The following is a 9,975-nucleotide window of genomic DNA, read 5'->3' on the forward strand; positions in this document are numbered from 1 at the left end:
CCTCACCGCCGACCCTTCTTCTTGTTGTGTGGCTTCGTTGATATGGTGAAGTAATCCACACCCCACCCACACCATCCTCCTCCTTTCCCGTCCCACATGCCCCGACCGACGGCGCTACACCTTCCGCCCGAAATTACCGCCTCCTCCTCCAATTAAGCATTGCCAACAACCATTTTGCACACAATATAATGTGGAGCTCAGTAGCATGCGGCTGCACGCGCGCACGAGGTCGCTATGGCTGCCATGCGTGCCGACCGCCAGATCTTGGAGGACCACCTCGTCTTTAAGGCCACCGTCGACACCGCCATGCGGTTGTCTACTTTAAAATACAGTTCGTGCTATTTTCTCGAGGCCACCGCCAGTGCCTTCTAGTGATTTGTCCTCTGTAATGTTAATATGAAATCTGATGTTCAGTTAACAGTTTGGTCCTCTGAAATGTAATGTTCAGTTAACACTTTGGTCCAACAATTGCTTCATTTCGTAGTACTGTTCTCAAGCATTCTTTGTTTTGTTAACTGTCTTATCTTCTAGTAAATGTTTCTATTCTGCAATGTCGTGCTTAGTTAACTATTTTGGTTCATTTGGTTCGCTGTCCATTTAACTGTTTGGTTCAGTTCTGCAATTTGGTTTTCAACTGTTGTGGGTACAATTTTGTATTTTTATGCATGTGACACTAATCAAATTTGGCTGTACTCAATACATATTCTACTGATAGTATGGAAACTCTCAGTTAACCTGATCAAGATCTTCCTTATGTGTGTTGCAGGGTAACAATGGGAGACACTGCGGTTTACCATCGAGGTTTGTTCAAGAATGGTACTTTGGCAAATAGCACATTATTGTGCAGTTGTAGGAATCATTCTAATATTTAGGTTTCTTACAATTTGGTCTTGCACATGTACGTCTTACTGTCAGAGTCTTAGACCCACTGTTCGACCCATTTTGCATATGGGGAAATGAGATGTCATGAATATCAGTCAAGTCAAGAAACTCAAAAAGATTGTTAGGATGAAGAAACTTGTGACAAATAACAGCAAGATCTTTGTTTGCACAATGAAGAAGACATCAGTCAACTATAGGATGGTACTAACACTTTTACCTTGTTTTTACGCCTTGTGCCATTTCAAAATTTATAATTGTGATTTATGCATATCTTTGTTTTCAGTACTTTTCAAAGTAGTTCACCGATGATTACCTCTCAAACCACCTCCATGGTCAAGAGGCGAGGAAGGTATTCATTCAACACCCACGGTAAAATATTGAAGTCTTGCTGAAGAGGATGAAGGTTGGGCGGGCAATTATCCATATCCACTGGCCTAAAGTTGCAAGGACATTCAACATCACTAAAGGCTCAATATTTGCCTTCCACATCTGCTATCTATTTACCGTGTATGATGCTGCTTGCCAAAGGTTTTTGATGTTGCATCTGAAACATGGTGTTGTTGCGTAATGGCGTAACTGAGTGTAACACCCCAGATGTAACTTTCCCAATTTGTACTCCAACTCTTGCCGTTTCCGGCGTTAAGTTATTTTATTTTCTCGGGTTTGGTTTTTTGTCTCCGTGTGTTGTTGCTGTTGTCATGCATCTCATATCATGTCATCATGTGCATTGCATTTGCATACGTGTTCATCTCATGCATTCAAGTTTTTTTCCCGTTGTCCGTTTTGCATTCCGGCGCTCCGTTCTCCTCCGGTGGTCATTTCTAGCTGTCTTTCGTGTGTGGGAATTAAAATTTGTGGATTGGACCGAGACTTGCCAAGCGGCCTTGGTTTACTACCGGTAGACCGCCTGTCAAGTTTCGTACCATTTGGACTTCGTTTGATACTCCAACGGTTAACCGAGGGACCGAAAAGGCCTCTTGTGTGTTGCAGCCCAACACCCCTCCAATTTGGCCCAAAACCCACTTAAAGCCTCCCCATCATCTAGATCGTTTGATCATGATCGCGTGGCCGAAAACCGCACCTCATTTGGACTCTCCTAGCTCCCTCTACCTATAAATATAGCCTCCTCCCCGAAAATTTCGGATCAAGTCGACCCTAACCCTAGCTCCCCGCTCCTCTCCGCGCGCCGGACGTGTCCGCCAGCGTCGGACAACGTCCGCCGCCGCCCGCGCCCTCTCAGCGACCGCCACCTGTCCCTGTTCCGCCTCTCTACCGCGCGGCCCGGCGAGCCCGCGGGAGGCCCGCCCGAGCCACCCACCGGGCCAGTGGCGCCGCCCCGCGCCGCCTCATCCCTTCGCCGCCCGGCCGCCGCCTTCCCGCGCCCGGGCCCCGCCTCCTCCTCCCGAGTGCCTCGCCACGCCGCGCCGCCGTGGTCGCCATCGCCGCCCGGCGCCGCCTCCTTGTTCCGGCGCCGCCCCGCCGCGCCGCCCCGCCGCCTAGTTCCTCCGCCGCCGCCCGGGCCGAGCCGCCCCGGCCTCCTCCAACTCCGTCCTCCTCCACGCCAAGTTCCGGCCGGCCACCTCGGCTTCCTCTCCGGCGAGCAACTCTGGCGACCTCGGGAAGCGTGCAGATCTGGATCTCGTCCGGTTGACTTTCTCCCGAAACCCTAGTTCATGTGGCCATCTTCATCGTGGTATAACTTTGCATCCATAGCTCCGATTTGGGCATATAGCATATCAAAATGTTCGCCTCAGAGAGCACATCATTTCATTCCATTGCATCATTTTCATTTGAGTTCATCTTGATGCCCGAAATGCTGTTAGAAGAGGGCTACTTGAGATATTTGTCAGATCTGCTACTCCATTTAGATATTTGACATTTTTGCCATGATTATTGTGTGCATGATATGCCCTTGAGCTCTACATATGTTTTGTTAAGGGTTTTGCCATCTCTCCAGAGGTGCAACCCATGTATTTTTGTCATGTGTGTGGTGACTAGCACAAGCTTGCAAAGTGAGGCACTTGGTAATGCTGATTTCAGGGACTTAGCATTTCCACTAAGTCCTTGAGCTGTTTATCTCATGTTGCCATATGTTCATGTTATTGCCTAGTGATCCGTGCCTCTTTTGAGGATGATCAGTAAGGATGTTTTGTTAATCTTGTAGTGATCTATCCATCCATGTCTTTGTTTGCAATTATGGAGCACCCTATCTTGAGTCAATAGAGCTCTACTTTTGCTACTTCGTGAATCTGGGCAGATTGTCTAGTTGTTAGCGATTTTGCCGATGATGTTGTAGTTGATCCGTGCATTCTATGTTTTTGTTCTTGCCATGTCTAGCTTGCATTTTGTGTATTCTTGACGGGTGTATGCTTAGCTTATCAAGACTTGCTACGTAGTGAGTGCATCGAGCTCGTAAACATACCTACTTGATATCTGTTTTCAACATGCTCCAGTTTTCACAAAGTCTGAGAACTGATTATGTTTTTGCCATGTTCACATGCTTGCAATTGTATTTTCTGATCCCTTTTGGCTCAAGGTCACTAAGGGACTTTTGTTAAGCTCTTTGAGTAGCTCCATGCCATGCTTTACTTTGCCATGTTAAGATCATGTAGCATATAGTTTTGTTTCTCCGAAGTGTGCTACCTGATCTGAAATTCCAGACAAGTGTTAATTTCACTAAGTCTGAAATCTGTTTGCCATATACATTTTTGCCATGCTTGTTTGAACCTGTTAATGGATGATTTGGCCGTAGCTCAGTGCTAGACTTTTGTTAAGCATCATGAATGCATCCCTGCCATGTAGTTTTTTTTCATGTTTGGGTGCTGCATCATGTTCATCTCATTGCATTTAGATGGTTACTTGCTGTAAATCGCAGACCGGTGTCATATTTGAATTGCTTGCCATTTCCAAACCGTAACTCCGATTCTGGCGTTCTTTATATCGTTTTCAAGCGATTTGATCTCATATTTCCAGTGGCACACTTGGATTTCCAAGTTGAGTCCAGGTTCATGCATCCCTTGTCAAATCTTGCATATGCATCCCGCATCGCATCCCGCATAGAATACCATCCTTGCATCATATTGTGTGATCCTTGCACGTGGTTGATTGTTTGGGTAGAGCCGGGAGACGAGTTCGCTAACGAGGAGCCCGTTGAGTTTGCTTTCGAGGATCCAGTCAACTCTGACAACTGTGTAGGCAAGATGATCATACCCTCAAAATCACTACTATCTTCGCTATGCTAGATTGCTCGCTCTTTTGCTATGCCATGGCTACGATGCCTACCACTTGCTTTCAAGCCTCCCAAATTTCCATGTCAAACCTCTAACCCACCATGTCCTAGAAAACCGTTGATTGTCTATGTTACCGCTTTGCTCAGCTCCTCTTATAGCGTTGCTAGTTGCAGGTGAAGATTGGAGGCCGTTCCTTGTTGGAACATTTATTTACTTGTTGGGATATCATTATATTATCTTGTTATCTTAATGCATCTATATACTTGGTAAAGGGTGGAAGGCTCGGCCTCTCGCCTAGTGTTTTGTTCCACTCTTGCCGCCCTAGTTTCCGTCATATCGATGTTATGTTCCCGGATTTTGCGTTCCTTACGCGGTTGGGTTATAATGGGAACCCCTTGATAGTTCGCCTTGATTAAAGCTTTTCCAGCAGTGCCCAACCTTGGTTTTACCATTTGCCACCTAGCCCCTTTTTCCCTTGGGTTTCCGGAGCCCGAGGGTCATCTTATTTTAACCCCCCCGGGCCAGTGCTCCTCTGAGTGTTGGTCCACCTGTCAGCTACCGGTGGCTACCAGGGGAAACTCTGGGCTGGCCTACCCGTACCTAAGACAATCTGAGTGTGCCCTGAGAAAGAGATATGTGCAGCTCCTATCGGGATTTATCGGCACATTCGGGCGGTGTTGCTGGATTTGTTTTAACCTGTCGAAGTGTCTTGAAGAACCGAGGTACCGAGTCTGATCGGAACGTCTCGGGAGGAGGTCTATTCCTTCGTTGACCGTGAGAGCTTGTCATGGGCTAAGTTGGGACTCCCCTGCAGGGATTTGAACTTTCGAAAGCCGTGCCCGTGGTTATGGGCAGATGGGAATTTGTTAATGTCCAGTTGTAGATAACTTGAACCTTAACTTGATTAAAATGAATCAACTGTGTGAGTTACCGTGATGGCCTCTTCTCGGCGGAGTCCGGGAAGTGGACATGGTGTTGGAGTAATGTTTACCTTGCCTTAACTATAAGCTTAAATAGTCTTGATTGCGAGGGTGCGAGATTGCTGAGTCCCTGTGGCTCACAGATTACAATTACACCAAATGCAGGGCCTGATGATTCCGCTCCAGGTGACGCGCTCGAGCTCAAGTGGGAGTTCGACGAAGACTCTCAACGTTACTATGTTTCCTTTCCTGATGATCAGTAGTGGTGCCCAGTTGGGGGTGATCGGGATCGTGTCGCATGTTGGGTTATCTTTTATTTTGGCGCCGTAGTCGGGCCATGAGTGTTTGGATGATGTAATGTTATTTATGTCCTTGATTGACGTGGCGAGTGTAAGCCAACTATGTTATCTCCCCTTTTATTAATTATATTACATGGGATGTTTGTGAAGATTGCCTAACTTGCGACATATGCCTTCAATGCGATTATGCCTCTAAGTTGTGCCTCGACACGTGGGAGATATAGTCGCATCGAGGGTGTTACACTGAGTGCCGAAGCTATCTGATGTAATTCGATTATGAAATCCTGGGTGCTATTATACAAATATGAAATATCTTGTGTGTTTTATAAAAATATCAATTTGATTAGTACATGGATTATCAATAATAGGCTAATTACCCTGCTTATTGGGGTTTTCTATTGCAGACGTTTACTCAAACAGCACCGTGGGCAATGAACTCAAACAACCCGCACAATTTCTAGAAAGTAGGCGTGTTCGATCAACTATCAATCACACATGGCTTCTGGCAGCGAACTGTTTGCGTTAGGCCACCTTGCACAAACGTTTCCACACAAAGAACTGTGTGTGATATACATCCGAACGGAAATGATTTTCTAGGATTCACCGTGAGGGATGTACATACAAACAGAAATAATTGGGTTTCGATGCCCCGCCAGATCGAACATGAGCTCATTTTGTGTGCTAGGAGGGCCTATCCCCGACGGTTTCTGGGTTGTTTGGGAAGGACCCCCCCATCACCCACACTCACATGTCGACGGTTCCAAAAGACGTCACGGAAAGGGGTTAAAAACCGTTTGTATAGCACATCGTTGTACCAATGTTTATTCATAATTTGGTTGCCAAATCTGATGCATGCAATGCACGTGTACCTTACCAGTACTTCCAGTATGTGCAAAACACGTAAATTAAATCCCAATGGCATGCTACATAGTGTCTCTCTTTCAGTTCATGAAGCCACGTGGCACATGTGGAGGCGTTTTCGTGACCTCCTTGTGTGGATTGATCACAGTGACGTGTTGCTGGTTCAGAAGAATTTACTCATCCTCTCTCACGCACATTGGCAGTACATGTTCCCACTATGCAGGTTTTAGTACTAATTCTAGTACTAGGTTATAAATAGGGGAACTAGTACCTAGCCTAAAATCACTCTACATCTTCCTCCTCATAAGTATTTCTGAAAGGATCGAGAAGAGGTGTCTAGAGGGAGGGTGATTAGACCCTCAACAAGCCAAAGTAGCATTTTTAAGATCTTCAACTTGAGGTGGAGTTTTAGCACAAGTTTAAGCATTCACAATACATTTCAAGGAAGAGTGGCAAGAGTATATGAGCAGCGGAAAGTAAAGCATGCAAGTTGCAAGAAAGTAAAGGGATGAGATTGGAGTGTGCAAACACAATTGAGGACACGGAGATTTTTGGCGTGGTTCTGATAGGTGGTGCTATCGTACATCGACGTTGATGGAGACATAAACCAACGAAGGGTGACGGTTGCACGAGTCCACGGAGGGCTCCACCCACGAAGGTTGCACGAAGAAGCACCCTTGCCTATCCCACCATGGCCATCCACTAGTGCGCGTCGGTGCTATACAAACAATTTTAATACCTTTCCGCGACGGCATTTGGAACCGTCACAAAGTGAGTGTCGGCGATAGGGGGGTCCTTCCCACACAACCCAGAAATCGTTGGGGATAGGCCCTCCTGCGACACAGGCTGGGGCATGTGTGCGATCTGGCGAGGAATCTAAAGCCAATAATTTCCGTAGGTATGTACATCCAACGCGGTAATCCGAGAAAAACATTTCTGTATGTGTGTACATCCCACACGGTGAATCCCAGAAAATAATTTCCGTAGGTATGTACATCACACACTGTCAATCCAAGGAATACGTTTCTGTTCTTATGTACATCCCACACAGTCAATCCAAGGAAAACGTTTCCGTTCGTACGTACATCCCACACGGTTTTATGTGTAGGCTCGTGTGTGAAAGGTGTAACTGTCACACATGGCCTGCCTTGGTTAATTATTTGCTTTTATCAACTATATCACACATGATTTGATGAAGAAAACTGTGTGGCACTGGGCTATCCATCGCAAGCGCTTTTACTGCTAGAACCTCTTGCAAAGGTCCATGACACATTTAGTAGGTTTATTAGTTTACAATTAATAATTCCAGTATTACGCAAATTCACATTTCATATCGAATAGTTGTTTGCCAATTTCATATCATGCACATAAATATATTATAACATCACAGTACGGTAGCTACATGAAAATAGCACAATACAACATATAGCTAGTTCAACTTCATAAGAACAATATGTTCATTTCCCTAATCGAGATCATATAGGCTCGTCTTGTTCACCTGTGCTTTCAGTTCAGTAAGAACCTATTTTGCATGGGCCAACTGGGAAAGTGCCTCCTCCTTCGCCAATGCCATCTTAGCAAAGTCTGATTTAGAAAAATCTGAGCTCATTCTCCACCTTCAACTTTTTATCCTGCATCTTCAAATATTCTTTAGCGTTGACAATAGTTTCTCTAAGACTACGTCTGTTCTCTTCCTCACACATGCTCCAGAGATTCACTAGGCACATCTTCAAAGACTGTGGCCACTCTTGATCAACCCAATCCAAGTAAGAACACTTCCGTTCATCCTATAATATTTAAAACTAGATCAGTAACAATTGTAGGGGAAATGGGTTTATATCACCAATACTTATTTTGAAAAACTGATGAAACATGTTAATTATGACATATCTTCTCAAAAAGATCAATGTGCAAATGAATTAATTGCTACTGAGAAAACAACCAAACTCTGGAACATCAGAAGCTATAATTAACTACAATGACGCTACAAGTTCTTACTCATGTACAATAAATAACAAATTAAGCATTTTATGAGGAAGGTAAACATAACTGCAACAGCATAGCGACAGTGTTTGGATGACAACAAATTGATACTAATAGGTGTGTACATGCACAAATTTAGTAACATAGAACTAATAGCACTAAGTACGTCCACTATGTATGCCAAAACTGGGGTAAAGACAATTGTTGCTACATCTCGCACCGTTGCCCTGCACTAGCGAGCCGATGCAGCGGAAAAAAATCAGGGACCCGGACTCCGGAGCACGTAGTTGCTCCGATGCCTAGTTCCTTCGTGCCATAAACATTTAGTATTTTACTGCTTGGCTGCTCGGATGTGTGGACCAAAGTTGGCTGCACAAACTACTGAAGCGGTGCCAAATACTTTTCTAATGGCACCGCTGATGAGATGGAAAAAATTTAAGATACTAGGTACAAACTATTACACAGTCTTAGGCTGCGTTTGGTTGAAGGTGTGGTATGAATGGGTTGGGACCGTGCCAGTGTCTGAATCACATCTAACAAATGATTTGTAACAACAAAATAGGGTCTAACCTTCTCTGCATCTGCCAGAAACTTCCTCCTACTGTCCACAGATTCAAACACAACTACCTTCACCCATGGAGATTGATGGTGACAACGAGCAGATAGATCTTTAGCCACCCCGCTCCATTCATTGCCATTGATGGTCCTAGGGAGCTACAAGAGGAAGAAATGACTCAAATCGACCACCGGGTAAAAATCCTTCATTCCAAGTCATAGCCCGAGAGAGAGAGAGAGAAAGAGAGAGAGAAAAGAGGCATACCCGGGTGGTGAAGGAATCGTCGCTGGAGGAGGAACCGCTTGAGAGGTCTTTGAAGAAGACCATGGCGACCCCGGCGGTAGGATGCGAGACGGCGAGAGCGAGGAAGCGGCTATAGCTTAGGAAGGAAGGAAGGAGGAAACATGGGAAATGTGACTTGTGGTCAGGGAGAAAAGGGGGTGGGGAAGGGGGAAGGGGGGCGGGGTTAGATATTTTGGCGATAGGCCAAAATTTTGGAAATATGGAGGGAAACTTTGTTAGTGGAGTTGCCGGACCATTCAGTTTGAACGATTGTGTGCATCGCAAACGATTCTTCTGCTTTACGCGCATGGGATGAGTTTGATAATTCAAATTTTGGTGGAAATTTCCCCGGGTGCGTCATTGCATAATTTAACATCACTTGCTCATTTGGGCACACAAAAGAGCGTACAGCAGACATACCACACTTACTAAATCGACCAATTTTAGTAATTAAACAGAGCCAGTTGACCTAAACATTGCTGTAACAAAAGACCAACATTAAAAACAAAGTCTAATTACACATAATTTTAACAAATCCGCTGCCGCGTCGGCCGATGCATCGCCGATGTGGGATGAGACGTCGATGACTTGTCCCGGCGACATGCTGCCATTGGTGGATTCCGCATCCCCCTGCCGAAGTCGGCCGCATCCTCATCCTTGTCCTCGTCCTCAGCACCACCATCAAGGTTGTAGTACTCATAGTAGTGGCTGCGCCAGAGCTTGCGTTGGTAATCCACCATGGATTCCTCGACGGACAGACTCTTCTCTACCTCAACCTCGGCCACGCACAACTCCTCCTCCCGACGCTCCTCGATCTCCCCCGCCTCCTGCATTTCCAGCTCCCGCTCGGTGACCTCATGAGGAAGCAGGTGCTCCATGGCCACCACCGCTTTTTCAGACGTGGCCTGGAATATCTTGGTGTGTGCATCCTCGATCGTGGCGTGGATGGCCTTGACCCAGGC

Source organism: Triticum urartu, chromosome 3 (assembly GCF_003073215.2).
Source record: "Triticum urartu cultivar G1812 chromosome 3, Tu2.1, whole genome shotgun sequence".
NCBI lineage: Eukaryota > Viridiplantae > Streptophyta > Magnoliopsida > Poales > Poaceae > Triticum > Triticum urartu.